The sequence below is a fragment of the Mesocricetus auratus genome, unplaced genomic scaffold (genome assembly GCF_017639785.1).
Source record: "Mesocricetus auratus isolate SY011 unplaced genomic scaffold, BCM_Maur_2.0 Super-Scaffold_100033, whole genome shotgun sequence".
NCBI lineage: Eukaryota > Metazoa > Chordata > Mammalia > Rodentia > Cricetidae > Mesocricetus > Mesocricetus auratus.
Genome location: NW_024429213.1, coordinates 2,063,628 through 2,081,041, shown reverse-complemented (window position 1 = coordinate 2,081,041; position 17,414 = coordinate 2,063,628). Strand labels below are relative to the sequence as shown.

Sequence of the window (17,414 nt, the reverse complement as noted above, 5' to 3'; positions counted from 1 at the left end):
CCTTTAATCCCAGCACTCGGAAGGCAGAGGCAGACGGATCTCTGTGAGTTCCAGGCCATCCTAGATTACAGAGTGAGTGCCAGGACAGCCAGAGAAAGCCTGTCTCTAAAATCAAAACAAAACAACAACAACAACAAAAAACAAGCCACAAACAGACAAACAAGAACCAAACAAAAAACTTTACAGTCAGATCTTATGGAGACATTTTCTCAGTTGAGGTTCCCTCCCTCTGATAAGTCTAATTTGTGTGTCAGGTTGACATTAAGAGTAGGTAGCGTGCTCGCTTCGGCAGCACATATACTAAAACTGGAACCATACAGAGAACATTAGCATGGCCCCTGCGCAAGGATGACACGCAAATTCGTGAAGCGTTCCATAGGCAGAGGGCCCCCTCCCCTCCACCGCGCCGCAAAAAAAAAAAAAGACTAGCCAGCACAGAGGCTGAGCAAGTCTGTTGCAGTACTTTAAATATTCTTTCGTATTGCATTTATTTAGGTATTTGTGAGGTCAGAGGACAACTTGTGGGACTCAGTTCTCTCCTTCCACTACAAGTGCCAGGGCTCAAACTCAGGCCATCGGACTTACAGGCAAGCACCTTGACCTGCTAAGTAATCTGGCCCACCCTGTTGCAATATTTGACGATGGTTTTTTGGAAGGGACTTGGTGTTGTTGATATTCTTAAATTCTCTACCACAGTAAAACACTTGAGTCAAGTGCCTTCTGTGGGGGAACATTTTTTTGAGGGGAGAGTTCGAGACAGGGTTTTCCTGTGTGGCTTTGGAGGCTGTCCTGGAACTAGCTCTTGTAGAACAGGCTGGTCTCGAACTCACAGAGATCCACCTGCCTCTGCCTCCCAAGTGCTGGGATTAAAGGTGTGTACCACGCCTGGTTGGGAACATTATTTTAATGTGTGTGACTTTTGTTTATGCTGCATTTGGTTAACTGTGAAGCTGTGATTCTTTGCCTGTCTAAAACACCCAATGGTCTAATAAAGAGCTGAACGGCCAATAGCAAGGCAGGAGCAAGGATAGGCGGGGCTGCCAGACAGAGATTATAAATAGGAGAAACAAGAAACAAGGAAGAGGAGCAAGAGACTAAGGAGAGGGAGATGTCAGGGGCCAGCTACATAGCCAGCCAGAGAGTAAGAGTGAAAGTAAGATATACAGAAGTAAGAAAAGGAGAAAGTCCAGAGGCAAAAAGTTGTCAGGGTTAATTTAAGAAAAGCTGGCAAGAAACAAGTCAAACTGAGACTGGGCGTTCATAACTAACAATAAGCCTCTGTGAGTGATTTGGGAGCTGGGTGGTGCCCGCCCAAAAGAGTCAAAAGAAAAAAAGAGTAAAACATCACACAACAACCTAACATGTATGAATATTGATATTTCAATGTTTGTACGAGTTAGTTTTTTGTCAACTTGACACAAGCTGCAGTTATCCTGAAATAGGAACCTCTGTTGAGAAGATGACTTCATCTGGTTACTTTCTTCAGGCAAGTCTGTGGAGCAGACTTTATTAACAATTGATGTTTGGTTTTACCCATAGATAGGTGGTCCAGGGTCGGATAAGAAAGCAGGTTGAGCAAACAATGTTTCTCCATGGCTTCTGTTTCAGTTCCTGTCTCCAGGTTCCTGCCTGACTTCTGTCAGTGATGAAGTGTGATTTCAGGGTTGTAAGCAGTAGGTTTTCTTTAATATTTTTCATACAGTATACTTTGATTATATTTGTTCCCCACCCCAAACTCTTCCCAGATCCTCCCTACCCACCCAAATCTCTCTCTCCCTCTGTCTCTCCCAAAAAAGAAGACAAACAAAACTGAAAATCAAAGCAAGAAATGACAACAACAGGACAAACAATAAGATAAATGATACCAAAACAAAACAAAAAGCACATAGAAATCATGGAGTCCATTTTGTGTTGGCCAACTACTCCTGGGCATGGGGCCTGCCTGGAGTGCTTCACCTAGTGACACTCCTTTAGAGAAAATGGGTTTTACCTTTCCCAGAAACTACCAATTGCATATAGCTTTTTGCTAAGGTGTGGGACTTCACGTTCACTTCCCCTTCATGTTGGGATTGTGTTCGACTTGAACTTCTGCAGGCCCTGGGCATGCTGTCACAGTCTCTGTGAGTTTCTATGTATATCAGCCCTGTTGTATATGGAAGACGCTGTTTTGTTGGCGTTCTGCAACTCCTATGGCTCTTACAATCTTTCTGCCTCCTATTCTGAGTATATCCTTGAGTTTGGTAAAGACATTCCATTTATGAGAGAGTGCTCCAAAGTCTATCTCTTAGCACTGTTCAGTTGTAGTCATGATGGTTTATGACAACAATGGAAACTCTAAGACACAGGATTATTGCAACTTGTGTTGGGAAGTAAAAGAAGCAGACAGAGAGCATCCAGATCTAGACTAGAGGATCACTCAGTGCTTCCAAATTCTGTTTAGCTTTTAACACACTGCGGTAGGGAAGAGGCTGAAGACTTGAAGAAGCTTTCACCCTGAGTTCTTAGCCCCACTAGTAGTTGACCACATGGCACATAGGTGGCTCCAGAGGTCAGGCCATCTGCTGAGCTTCCTTTCAGGATTTTTTTGATGGGGGGGGTGGTTTGAGACAGGGTTTCTCTGCATAGTTTTGGAGCCTGTACTAGAACTTGCTCTGTAGACCAGGTTAGCCTTGAACTCACAGAGATCCACTTGCCTCTGCCTCCCAAGTGCTGGGACTAAAGGCATGTGCCACCAACGCCTGGCTACTCTCAGGATTTTAAATCTTTGCAGTTATCTCCAGGTAATAGGATCTGATCCCTGGTACCTACTGACCATCACGCCCGTTGCTGCCTGAGCCTCCTACCACCTGACCTTCTAAGAACCCCCTGCCTTCTCACTAAAGGCTGGCCAAAGGCAAATCTTTAAAAAAAAAACTACTGTACTATATGTGTGTGGGTGTTTGGTCTGCACATGTGTCTGTGTGCCACATGATGTCTGGTGCCCACAGGGTCCAAAAGAGGGCATTGCATCCCCTGGAACTGGAGTTCCAGAGGATTGTGAGCAACCGTGTAGGTGCTAAGAATTGAACCCAGCTTCTCTGGAAGAGCAGCTAATGCTCTTAACCACGGAGCCATCTGTCAGCCCCAGAAGCCAAGTCTTTCCACTCTTTGCCCTTGAACCATTCTGATAGCTTTTTCAGCACGAACAACAGTCTCCTTGAGATCCCCAAACCCAGTCTTGCAGTCCTGAATGATTGGGACATGGAGCTGCAGGAGGTGCACCCTGCCTTCTCGCTGTGGTCAACAGCACTGTGTGGCATCAGGAAGCAGCCCCAAGTCCTTTGGCTGCTATCATTGGCCTGCTGGAACACTTCAGGCTCCAGGTACAAGCGCCTAGTAAAGTAGCATTTTCCTGCTCCTCTCTCGGTTTGTTGGAATCAAACCATGCCCGGCCAAGAGACACTTGGAGAATCGGGGGAAATCTCATGCTTCCTTCTCCATCACACACATGGCAAGCCCAACCTGAGCAGGCCCACAAATGGCACTTCCCAGATCCCAGCCTCCTAACTTGTGGCCACTCTTGTCCTGTCACTTCCTCTCAACAACCCTGGTAGCCTTGGTGAAAGGCTTGCATCCAAAGCCTGGCTAGGAGCTTTGAGGGCATGAAGACAGACATACAGACAATGAAGCTGGGATCACACGGTGCTCTCTAACAGCTGCAACCAGGAACCTCAGCATGTTTGTAAGGCATAGCATAGGGGGAGGGGCTCCCTACTCTGATTAGGATGTCTCTGTATGTGAGCAGTCTCAAGTTTTAACTTCTTAGAGGAGGAAGGTGCAGTTATTAGCTTTTGTACACGGATCAGTCACCCATAAACACTCATACTCGGACCCCCAGGAAAGCCTTGCTATCGCTCTGGAGCCAAGTTCCATATGGGTAATGGTTTCGCCACTTTACTGTGGGCTAGTTGGTCTCAGAGTTCGAAACAGGACATGCCTGTCAAAATACACACTCGCTCAGGACTTCACTCACTCAGGGCATTCTCCTCTCTCTCCACCTGGTTTTTGTAGAATTCCTCTGAAGTCTCAGAACACTGTAGGGTTTCCCTGGAGCATTGTGGAGGCCATAATACCCTAAAAGATTCCATCCCCAATTTTTGTTTCCTGGGGAGGAGGGTCATCTCCACTGAAAATGAGGCAATTTTACACCAATTACAAAGTCAAACCAAAGGCAGGAAAAAAAGAATTCTCAGGTTCTTCCAACAGCAGCAGGTAAACAGGCCGGCTTCCCGGCCTGTGCTCCAGTGCCTGCAGATCGCCTGGGACCTGCACAGAGCTCCCAGTCCCGGCGGGAGCCAAGCACCCCAGACTCCGGATCTTCGCTCACACCAACGAGACCAGGAAAGGAGAGGAGGCTGGGAGTACAGGGAAGCGGTGGTTCTTCCAGCAGCAGCAGGTAAACAGGCCGGCTTCCCGGCCTGAGCTCCAGTGCCTGCAGATCGCCTGGGACCTGCACAGAGCTCCCAATTCCGGCGGGAGCCAAGCACCCAGACCCCAGGTCTTCTCTCCCACCAACGAAACCAGGAAACCAGAGGACCCAGGGAGACCAGGGGAGTAGCTGTTCTGGATCAAGTACAACAGGACCCAGCATAGGGTCCAGGGGACCAGGTAAGAGGATAAGCGCCCCAGATTCCTGTTCTTCTTCTCCACCCACGGGACCAGCATTCGGACAAGGAATAGAAGAACCACCAGATTATTGGACTTGCTAGCACCCACCAAAAGGGAACTCTGGTCCCCAGACCAGTAAGGGGCTCCTTCTGCACCCACTAGAAGAAGAGATGGGAAAGAGACAATACAAAAACACAGTCAGCAACAGAAAAACAAATATGACACCGCCAGATTCTAGAGACTCCACACCAGCAAGACCCCAACATTCCAATGAGGATGAAGCAGAAGAGAACGACCTTAAAAGCACTTTCATGAAAATGATAGAGGCCCTAAAAGAGGATATTGGAAAATCCCTCAAAGAAATGGAAGAAAAACAAACCAAAAAATGCAAGAATTGGAAGAAAAAACAAACCAAAAAAGGCAGAAAATGGAAGAAGAAATGAAGCAAAAAATGCAAGAATTGGAAGAAAAAACAAAGCAAAAAATGCAAGAATTGGAAGAAGAATCATACCAAAAAAGGCAGGAAATGGAAGAAGAAACAAAGCAAAAAATGCAAGAAATGGTAGAAAAAACAAAGCAAAAAATGAAAAAAATGGAAGAAGAAACAAACCAAAAAAGGCAGGAAATGGAAGAAGAAACAAAGCACAAAATGCGAGAAATGGAACAAAAAACAAACCAAAAAATGCAAGAAATGGAAGAAAGAACAAACCAAAAAATTCATAAAAGGCAACAAACGGATGAACAGATAAACAGAAAATTGCAAGAAGCAATGCAAACACTGCAAGGGTTGAAAACTGAAATAGAGTCATTAAAAAAACACAATCTGAAGAAAGGCAGAAAATAGAAAAGCTGGACAAACAGACAGGCACTACCAATACAAGCATTACCAACAGAATAGAAGAGATGGAAGAGAGAATCTCAAGTGTTGAAGATACGCTAGGAGAAATGGATTTATCAACCAAAGAAAACCTTAAATCCAACAAATCCTTAACACAAAACATCCAGGAAATATGGGACACCATGAAAAGACCAAACCTAAGAATAATAGGTATAGAAGAAGGAGAAGAAATCCAGCTCAAAGGGGCAGAAGGCATATTCAACAAAATCATAGAAGAAAACTTTCCCAACCTTAAGAAAGACATGCCAATGAAGGTACAAGAAGCCTACAGAACACCAAATAGAGTGGACCACAAAAAAATCCCCTCGCCACATAATAATCAAGACCCCAAACATACAGAATAAAGAAAGAATATTAAGAGCAGCTAAGGAAAAAGGTCAAGTAACATATAAAGGCAGACCTATCAGAATTACACCTGATTTCTCCATGGAAACGCTGAAAGCCAGAAGGTCCTGGATAGATATTCTACCTACACTAAGAGACCACGGATGCCAGCCCAGACTACTATACCCGGCAAAGCTCTCAATCACTATAGATGGAGAAAACAAGATATTCCATGACAAAACTAGATTCAAGCAATATGTGTCCACTAACCCAGCCCTACAGAAAATTTTGGAAGGAAAACTCCAACCCAAGGAAGCTAACTACAACCAGAAAAATATAAGCATTAGAGAATCTCTCTCTACCAACAGCCAAAAGAACAAAGGGGTGAAATTCCACACATAATTCCACCAACAACAACCATCGCAAATCGAAGAAGGATGAGCAATCATTGGTCATTAATATCCCTCAATATTAATGGCCTTAACTCACCCATAAAAAGACACAGACTAGCAGATTGGATTCGAAGACAGAATCCTTCCTTCTGCTGCATACAGGAAACACACCTCACCCTTAAAGACAGACATTACCTGAGAATTAAAGGTTGGGAAAAATTTTTTCAATCGAATGGACCCAAGAAACAAGCCAGGGTAGCAATCCTAATATCTAACAAACTAGACTTTAAAATAAAATCAATCAAAAGAGATGAAGGAGGTCATTACATACTCATCACAGGTGAAACCCACCAAGAGGAAGTGTCGATTCTGAACATTTATGCCCCAAATACAAAGGCATCCACATTCGTTAAAAAAACATTATTAGAACTTAAATCTCATCTAAAGCCCCACACAGTTATAGTGGGAGATTTCAACACACCACTCTCACCACTAGACAGGAATACCAAACAGAAACTCAACAAAGAAGCAAAAGGGCTAATAGAAGTAATGACCCAACTGGGATTAACAGATATCTATAGAACATTTCATCCACATAAAAAAGAATATACCTTCTTCTCACCACCACATGGAACCTTCTCAAAAATCGACCACATACTTGGCAACATATCAAACCTCAGCAGCTACAAAAAAATTGGAATAACTCCATGCATCTTATCAGACCACCATGCTTTAAAATTAGAATTCAACAACAACACAAATTGCAGAAAACCTAAAAACTCATGGAAATTGAATAATGCTCAACTGCACCATCCCTGGGTCAAAGAGGAAATAAAAAAAGAAATTAAAGACTTCCTCGAATTCAATGAGAATGAAGACACAACATACCCAAACCTATGGGACACTTTGAAAGCAGTGCTACGGGGAAGTTCATAGCGCTAAATGCTCACATGAAGAAACAGGAGAACAGTTATACCAGAGAATTAACATCACAGCTGAAAGCTCTAGAACACAAAGAAGCACACTCCCCCAGGAGGAGTAGACGCCAGGAAATAATCAAATTGAGGGCTGAAATCAATAAAGTAGAAACCAGGAAAACAATACAAAGAATCAACGCAACGAAGAGCTGGTTCTTTGAGAAAATCAACAAGATAGACAAACCTTTGTCCAAACTTACCAAACAGCAGAGAGTGAACACGCAAATTAACAAAATCAGAAATGAAAAGGGGGACATAACAACAGACTCTGAGGAAATCCAGAGAATCATTAGGTCATACTTTGAAAACCTGTACTCCACAAAATTCGAAAATTTAAAGGAAATGGATGACTTCCTGGACAGCTATCAATTGCCAAAACTAAATCAAGAACAGATAAGCAACTTAAATAGACCTATAACCCCTATGGAAATAGAAGCTGTGATCAAAAGTCTCCCAACCAAAAAAAGCCCAGGTCCAGATGGCCTCAGTGCAGAATTCTACGAGAAATTCAAAGAACAGCTTATACCAATTCTTCTCAAAGTGTTCCACACAATAGAAGCAGAAGGGTCTTTGCCAAACTCTTTCTATGAGGCTTCAATAACCTTGATCCCCAAGCCACACAAAGATACAACTAAGAAAGAGAACTTCAGACCAATATCCCTCATGAACATTGATGCAAAAATACTCAATAAAATACTGGCAAATCGGATCCAAGAACACATCAAAACAATCATTCACCACGATCAAGTAGGTTTCATCCCAGGGATGCAGGGATGGTTCAACATACGAAAATCCATCAACGTAATCCACCATATAAACAAGCTGAAAAACAAAAATCACATGATCATCTCACTAGATGCTGAAAAAGCCTTTGACAAAATCCAACACCCCTTCATGATAAAGGTCTTGGAGAGATCTGGGATAACAGGGACATACTTAAACATAACAAAAGCTATATACAGTAAACCAACAGCCAACATCAAACTAAATGGACAGAAACTCAACGCAATTCCTCTAAAATCAGGAACAAAACAAGGCTGTCCACTCTCTCCATACCTTTTCAACATGGTACTTGAAGTTCTAGCTATTGCCATACGACAACAAAGGGGGATCAAGGGGATACAAATTGGGAAGGAAGAGGTCAAACTTTCACTGTTTGCAGACGATATGATAGTTTACATCAGTGACCCAAAGAACTCTACCAGGGAACTCTTACAACTGATTAACACCTTCAGCAAAGTGGCAGGCTACAAGATCAACTCAAGAAAATCAGTAGCCCTACTATATACAGATGATAAAAGGGCTGAAAGAGAAATCAGAGAAACATCACCCTTTACAATTGCCACAAACAACATAAAATACCTTGGGGTAACGCTAACCAAACAAGTGAAAGACCTGTATCGTAAGAACTTTGAATCTTTAAAGAAAGAAATTAAAGAAGCCCTCAGAAAATGGAAAGATCTCCCATGCTCTTGGATAGGTAGGATCAACGTAGTAAAAATGGCAATCCTGCCAAAAGCAATCTACAGATTCAATGCAATCCCCATTAAAATCCCAGCACAGTTCTTCACAGACCTTGAAAGAACAATAATCAATTTTGTATGGAAAAACAAAAGACCCAGGATAGCCAAAACAACCCTGTTCAACAAGGCAACGTCCGGAGGCATCACCATCCCTGACCTCAAGCTCTATTATAGAGCTATAGTCCTGAAAACAGCTTGGTATTGGCACAAAAATAGACAGGTAGACCAATGGAATCGAATTGAAAACCCCGATATTAACCCACACACGTACGAACATCTGATCTTTGACAAAGAAGCTAAAAATATACAATGGAATAAAGAAAGCATCTTCAACAAATGGTGCTGGCATAACTGGAGACTGGCATGTAGAAGAATGCAGATCGATCCATGTCTATCGCCATGCACAAAACTTAAGTCCAAATGGATCAAAGACCTCAACATAAATCCAGCCACACTGAACCTCTTAGAAGAGAAAGTGGGTGGTACCCTTGAACGAATTGGTACAGGAGACAGCTTCCTGAACATAACACCAGTAGCACAGGCAGTAAGATCAACAATTAATAAATGGGACCTACTGAAACTGAGAAGCTTCTGTAAGGCAAAGGACACAGTCAGCAAGACAAAAAGGCAGCCCACAGAATGGGAAAAATATTCACTAATCCCACATCGGACAGAGGGTTGATCTCCAAAATTTACAAAGAACTCAAGAAGCAAGTCTCCAAAACAGCAAAGGACCCTATTAAAAAGTGGGCTGCAGAACTAAATAGAGAGTTTTCAATAGAGGAGTCTAAAATGGCTGAGAGGCACTTGAGAAAGTGCTCAACATCCTTAGCCATCCGGGAAATGCAAATCAAAGCAACTCTGAGATACCATCTCACTCCTGTCAGAATGGCTAAAATCAAAAACACCAATGACAATTTATGCTGGAGAGGGTGTGGCGAAAGGGGGACACTCCTCCATTGCTGGTGGGAGTGCCAACTGGTTCAGCCACTTTGGAAAGCAGTATGGAGATTCCTCAGAAAAATGGGAATAAACCTACCACAAGACCCAGCAACTGCACTCTTAGGCATATATCCAAAAGATGCCCATTCATATAACAAAGATGTCTGTTCCACTATGTTCATAGCAGCTTTATTTGTAATAGCCAGAACTTGGAAGCAACCTAGATGTCCCTCACCCGAAGAGTGGATAGAGAAAATGTGGTACATCTACACAATGGAGTACTATTCAGCAGAAAAAAATAATGGAATCATGAGATTCGCAGGCAAATGGATGACACTAGAAGAAACCATCCTGAGTGAGGTAACCCAGTCACAAAAAGAGAAACATGGCATGTACTCTCTCATATATGGATTTTAGACATAGATCTGGGGAGTGCCAGCCTACAATCCTATGGCCAGAGAGTCTGGGAAACAGAAACTACATTTAGTGGCTGGTTAAGTACTGAGCTGAACTCAAGAAAGCCAGTATCAGAGAGGGAGGACTGATGATCAAAGGGATTAAGACTGGGCTGGTTTAACCCCCAGAAACAGCTGACCAGACAAAGGTTAACTCTAGAATCCCAGGCATCAGCCTGGGAATCCAGCATGGGACTGATCAAGACCCCCTGAATCTGGGTGTCAGTGAGGAGGCCTAGGTAATCTATTGAGCCTTGGGCAGCAGATCAGTACCCATACCAAGTATACACACGGACTTTGGACTCCCATAGAACAATGTGAGGTGCACTCTCACCCTGAACTCTTGGGAAAGGGTCTAGGCCCTGCCCTATATGAAATGACAGACTATGGACACCCCCATGGAGGGCCTCACCCTCCCTGGGGGAATGAGGGGATAACGGGGGGGGGATGCGGGGAGGGCACGGGAGGAGGGGAGGGAAAGGGAGAGGGACCTCGTACTGACTTGTGAAGCAACCTTGTTTCTTATCTAAATTTAAAATGGAAAATAAAAAATATTAATAAAAAAAGGGCCACAAAAAAAATAATAATAATGAAAAAATATTAAAAAAAAAAGAATTCTCATAGAAACACAGGGATGCCATTCAGGGGTAGAGCACTTGCCTAGCATATAAGAGGCCTTGGGTACCATTTCCAGAACAGAATTACTGTTAACAGACACACATAAAAACTAATCTAAATGGCCAGAAATATTTGCATAGAAAAGTATTAACTCTTTGTACAGTGAAATAGAATATAGCAATGAGGAAAACAACTAATGTATGTAACAACATAAACAGATGCCACAAACAATGCATTGTATGAAAAATTGATCATAAAATGTGATCCTACTTAAAGGAAGTTCAAAAACAACAATGTACTCTATAGTTTAGAAGCAGTTAGGAGAGTGGAACTTCAAGATGTCTGAGCAAGTAAAAGTGCCTGGCAATCTGAGTTCAGTCCCTGGAACCCACAGGAGAAGGGAAGAACCAGTTCCACAAAGGTGTCCTGACCTCCACATTCAGGCCAAGACACGCACTCACATTCACACACTTGCACACACTAGTCCCCCACATACACAGTAAAAATAAAATAAGTCCACTTTGTATTCTGTTGCCCTTTTAGTTTTTTTGTTTGTTGAGACAGGGTTTCTCTTTGTAGCCTTGGCTGTCCTGGAACTCGCTCTGTAGACCAGGCTGGCCTTGAACTCACAGAGATGCACCTGCCTCTGCCACCCAAGTGCTGGAATTAAAGGTGAGTGCCATCACCGCTAAGCCTTGGATTGTTTCTTGTTCTAAGAGCTAATCACACAGGTGTGGCTAATTTGTAAAAAGAAAATGAGCCTTATATACATTTTTCTCTATGGGCATTTAATGTCTTTAATTTTACTGAGCCAGGATAGTGTCACATACCTGTAATCCCAGTACATGGGAGGCTGAGTCAAAAAAAACCCCACAGAACTCAAGGTCAGCCTGAGCTACACAGTGAGAACCAGCCTTGAAAAACAGTTTTGGCGGGGCAGGAGAGATGGTTCAGGGGTTAAAAGCACAGGCTATTCATCCAGAGGACCCAGGTTTGAGTCCCAGCACCCACATGGAGGCTCACAACCATGTGTAAGCCCTGTTTCAGGGGATCACATCTTCCCTTGTCTTGGGGCACTAGGCCAGCAGGTTATGCACATTCATACATGTGGGCCAAACATTCAAAAGCATAAAAAAGTTTAAAAAGTTTATTGGCAAACATTGTACTTTGATCACCAGGGCAAGGAGAGTGCTTTTTCCCATAATGAATATAGAATGCTTTTTGATTTGACATTTTTACTTGTTATTGACATACATTCATCGTATATAGTGTTGAGTTATATATAGACAGTTTCTTTCAAGCAACGTCATGTACGTTGACCATATTCTTCCTCCTCTTCCCCATGAAATCAGTATGGTAGATCATGGGACAAGAACAAAATGTTTAGTGTCAGCCTGACAGATAGTCACCTGGAACTTGCCGTTCCATGCCTTTTTATTGCTAGAGTCAGATGAAGTACTTCTTCATAGGTAAAGACATGGAAGGTATAGTAGATGCTAGTGTTTTCTATACTGCTTTATATATAATAAACAGCATATGTATACTGTTTCATGTGTACAGATATATATACTGTTTTATATGTGTATGCATTATATAAATTCATATATATATGAATTTGTGGGGGGGTCACATGTTTGTGGGTGTGCATGTGTGTTAACCTCGGGCCTTTACCAACTTTACCAATTGAGGTGTATGTTTTCCCAGCCCTATATGTAAACTTTAAGTCAGTGGTGACCCAAAGCAGGCCAGCTGTGTGACTGAGTTACAATGAACTGCAATGAAAGTGGTCTTTGCAGCCAAAATAGAAGGGGCTCGAGCACGGACGTCAGGATTTAGTTGAAGTGTAGTCTCTAGGGTTTAGGATGCAATTCACATATAGCTAGAATGAAAATTTCTCAAGGGCTGAGAGCTTGAAGTAGAACTTGGGAGAACAGAAGCATTTATTCTTGATCTATAAGTCAGAAGGACATGAATAGATGGAAGTCATCTACAGAAGAGGTAACATGCCCTAGGACAGCCTCCTAAACAATACAGAGAAACCCTGTCTCGAAAAACCAAAAAAAAAAAAAAAAAGAGGTAACAGCAGGCTGGAGAGATGGCTCAGCAGTTAAGAGCAGTGGCTGCTCTTTCAGAGGTTCTGAGTTCAATTCCCAGCAACCACATGGTGGCTCACAACCATCCATAATGAGATCTGGTGCCCTCTTCTTCTTTTTTTTTTTTTTTTTTTTGGTTTTGGTTTTTCGAGACAGGGTTTCTCTGTGGCTTTGGAGGCTGTCCTGGAATTCGCTTGCTAGTCCAGGCTGGTCTCGAACTCACAGAGATCCGCCTGCCTCTGCCTCCCGAGTGCTGGGATTAAAGGCGTGCGCCACCAACGCCCGCCCAACATACCAAATTTTTAAATCCCCAAAAGAATTCATTCCTGGGGGTGCTGTAATACCAGATTCATGCATGGAGTGGACAGCTATTCCATCTGTTAGGATTCAGGCATTATTCTGGCCTGCCCCCTCACCTGGCACGAGGCACTCAGGCATGGCTGCTATGTCACCATGTAGTCTGTTCAAAGGTGCAAAAGGCCCCTTTAAGGAACAAGCTCCTCCCATTCGTGTAGCTCCTCCCATTCTCATGCGCTGCTCCTCCCATTCCTATTGTTCCCACTGCTCCTCTGGAGAGGCAGACAGAAGTTTACACACGCAGGCGCGCACGCTCGCACACACGCAGGCACGCACGCTCGCACACACGCAGGCACGCACGCTCGCACACACGCAGGCACGCACGCTCGCACACACGCAGGCACGCACGCACGCACACACGCAGGCACGCACGCACGCACGCATGCATGCACACCCCCTCTCTCCCTCTATGTCTCTCACCTCTGTTTCTCCCCTCTGTCTCTGTGTCTCTCTTTGTCTCTCTCTCCTCTGTGTCTCTGTGTCTCTCCCCTCTGTCTCTCTGTGTCTCTCTGTGTCTGCCTCTCTCTGTCTCTCTCTCTCTCTCTCCCCCTCTCTGTGTCTCTCTGTGTCTGCCTCTCTCTGTCTCTCTCTCTCTCTCTCCCCCTCTCTGTGTCTCTCTGTGTCTGCCTCTCTGTCTCTCTCTCTCTCTCTCCCCATCTCTGTGTCTCTCTGTGTCTGCCTCTCTGTCTCTCTCTCTCTCTCCGTCTCTGTGTCTCTCCCCGTCTCTGTGTCTCTCCCCTCTGTCTCTCTGTGTCTGTCTGTCTCTCCTCTGTCTCTCTGTGTCTCTCCCCTCTGTCTCTGTGTCTCTCTGAGTCTGTCTCTCTCTCTGTCTCTCACGGTCTCTCTCTTCTCTGTCTCTCTCTGTCTCTCTGTGTCTGCCTCTCTCTGTCTCTCTCTCCCCCGTCTCTGTGTCTCTCCCCTCTGTCTCTCTGTCTGTCTCTCCCCCCTCTCTGTGTCTCTCCCCGTCTCTGTGTCTCTCCCCTCTGTCTTTCTGTGTCTGTCTGTCTCTCTGTGTCTCTCCCCTCTGTCTCTGTGTCTCTCCGAGTCTGTCTCTCTCTCTCCCCGTCTCTGTCTCTCTGTGTCTGCCTCTCTCTCTCTCTCTCTCTCTCCTCTGTCTCTCTGTGTCTGTCTGTCTCTCTCTCTCTCTCTCCTCTGTCTCTGTGTCTGTCTCTCTCTCTCGGTCTCTCTCTCCTCTGTCTCTCTGTGTCTCTCTGTGTCTGTCTCTCCCCCTCTGTGTCTCTCCCCTCTGTCTCTGTGTCTGTCTCTCTCTCCTGTCTCTGTGTCTGTCTCTCTCTCTCCTGTCTCTGTGTCTGTCTCTCTCTCTCTCTCTCTCTCTCTCTCCTCTTTCTGTGTCTGTCTCTCTCTCCCCCCTCTGTGTTTCTTTCTCTCTCCCTTCCCTCCCCTTCCCCCCAGTAAAACTTCCCATGTGAGCTCTGTCTGCATGGGGTATATGGGGTATTTGTCCCTCACCCACAGTGGAGTTTCCCACCAAGGTCCCTCTTGCACGGCCCCTGCCCTGAGGCATGCTGGACCTTCAACCGCATCCCTTTTCCAACTAAAGCATCACTGGGTCTCGTTTTCACCTCCCTTGTGGGAACTGTGTCTTATCCAGACTGTTGCTGACAGGCACTCCACATCCCGATATTTCACGGTGTTGTAATTTTTTAAAAGTGGCATGAGATGGCAGGAGGGTCTCTGTGAGTTCGAGACCAGCCTGGTCTACAAGAGCTAGTTCCAGGACAGCCTCCAAAGCCACACAGAAACCCTGTCCAAAAAAAAAAAAAAAAAAAAAAGAAGCGGCATGAGAGAAAAAGGTGCCATGCTGTTTCACTTCACTGTCCAGGCTCTGTGAAACATCAGGCACTGCCCGGACCTGGCAAAATTCTGTTCGAGGTGGATCCAAATCGACTCCCTGGGCTTAAAGCACCTGATCCTTTCCCATCACCCAGACATATTTGATAGCGCTGTGGTCAACAGCTGGTAGTCCTGCACCAATAGGTGATTAGGAATGGTCAGTGGGTTTCCAAAAACACGTCCAATGAGAGCAAGGAGGTATAAACGATGACACAGTTCTCATGAGTGAGGCAGAGAAGTAAGACCCAAGGGTCTGCAATTCCTAGCGTCCCAGGAATTCAGAGAGGGTCCATTTCCAGACAGGCACAGGCTGCCCAGTGAGTCATCATCACGCACAGGGTGGGTGCCAAGGCTCTGAACCCAAAAGAGCAGCGGTTACCTGGTGCCTGGGCTTAATGAGGCCCTAAGAGGAAAACCATATTTCCTCACTCTTAGGAAATAGCCAGAGGTGGGGAAGGGGAAGTGGCTCACAGATCGTGTCAGTTTTGGATGGAGGGACCCAACGATCCAGAGGAGCCAGGCTGTCATAAGTGGACCAGGTTCTAGGATCCTGGCGTGCCTCAAACTGCCTGCGGGCAGGAGGAAGCGCCAGGAGAGCCTTGCCTGGTCAGGGGACCAATGTCGTCATTTTATTTTATTTTTTTAAATATTTGTTTATTTATTGTGTATACAGCCTTCTGCCTACAGGCAAGCAGAGGGTACAGGTCTCATTCAAGGTGGTTGTAAGCCACCATGTGGTTGCTGGGAATTGAACTCAGGACGTCTGGAAGAACAGTCAGTGCTCTTAACCGCTGAGCCATCTCTCCAGCCCTCAATGTCGTAATTTTAAAAAAAGCAAGCAACATGAGAGAAAAAAACATAATGCCACAGAGCACACGTGGACGGTCTTTTTTTAATTAGGGGAAAGGGAGCAGGAAAGGGAGGAAACCAGCCTCTGTGGACAGGAGCAGCAGAAAAGAAAAGAAAAGAAAGGCAGGGTGGAGAGGAGACAGGAGACAGATAGGCAGAGAAGCAGAGAGAGAGGGAGAGGGAGAAAGAGGGGGAACAGCAGAGAGAGGGAGAGAAAGAAAGAGAAGGTGGGCAGGGCCCATTTAAAAGGGAACATAGTGAACAGGCACAGGTGGTGCTCTTAGTGGCTGCAGCTGAGGGTGTATCCTGTCAGCACCCCAAGGGCAGGCCAGTACAGATGCCTGAATACTAACACCATGTCCTTGTTACAAGAAATTAATTTAATACATTTTCCTCAGATAAAGGTCATGTCAGATAGTAAACTGGTTAAGAATACATACAGAACTTCATCTTAGCTAAAAGTGATAATGGACTAAATCAAATATTCATCAATCACACACTATGCTGAGCACTACTTGGAGCAGAATGCACCTGAGCACCTCTTCCTCTTGAATTATATCCTTGTGGAATGCTGCCTTAAAAGAAAACAATTCAACTCCTTGCCCATGTTCCTTTAAGGAACCCCAATTAAACCTGTAGTTTTACCAAGCTAGATTTGGGTGAGAATGTTTGTGGACCTGACTGGAGTGAAAAAAACACAAACACGTACACACAGAAAAGCTGGGATCTGGTAGTTTGGACTCTCTGATGGAGGAACCACCGTACTCTAGGAAGATTGGTATGCTTTTTATATAGAATTAACCGACGGAGTTATGGCATCCAGATAAATAAGGAGCCAAGGATTATGGAATATAGCTGGATGAAGAAGACAGGATTAGCTAGTATCAGTAGATACAGTCTCTGTAGGAGTCTTCAGGACACAAATATGGAAGTGTGGAGAAATCTATAGCATAATTTTCTGTATGCACTATCAACATCTGCACTTGGACCAGTTCCCCAAGCTAGGATTGGGCACGGCATCCCCATTTTCCCATGGACCTGAGACAATGGGGTCCTTGACATGGCCATTGCTATGTCAACAGCACACATTCATTCAGGACTTCACACACTAGGGGCTTTCTCATCTCCCCAGTTTGTCCTTGGTGAACTATTTGGAGTGAATAGATGCTTGTTCTTGTCTCCCCAGGGAAAGTTGATGCAACACTTGGCACCCAGAGACATGACAGGCAGAGGCAGGGACAGGTAGACCTCTGTGAGTTCAAGGCCAGCCTGGTCTACACAGTGAGTTCCAGGCCACCCACAACTAAATAGTAAAACCCTGTTTCAAAAAAACAAAGAGATTGCATAGAGAAAGAAAGTATGCTGGGGTGGGACCGGAGAAATAGCTCAGCAGTTAAGAGCAACGGCTGTTCTTTCAGAGGACCTGGCTTCAACTTCCAGCACACATCTGGTGGCTAACAACTAGCTCTGACCCCAGTTCCAAGG

At 44.7% G+C, this 17,414-nt stretch overlaps 1 non-coding gene across 1 annotated transcript; it reads left to right on the top strand.

Annotated features, from left to right (window-relative positions):
- Window positions 1–276: 276 nt before the first annotated feature.
- Window positions 277–383, top strand: LOC121135270. The gene has a single exon (XR_005872463.1). It is a non-coding gene; the product is annotated as a U6 spliceosomal RNA (small nuclear RNA).
- Window positions 384–17,414: the final 17,031 nt, after the last annotated feature.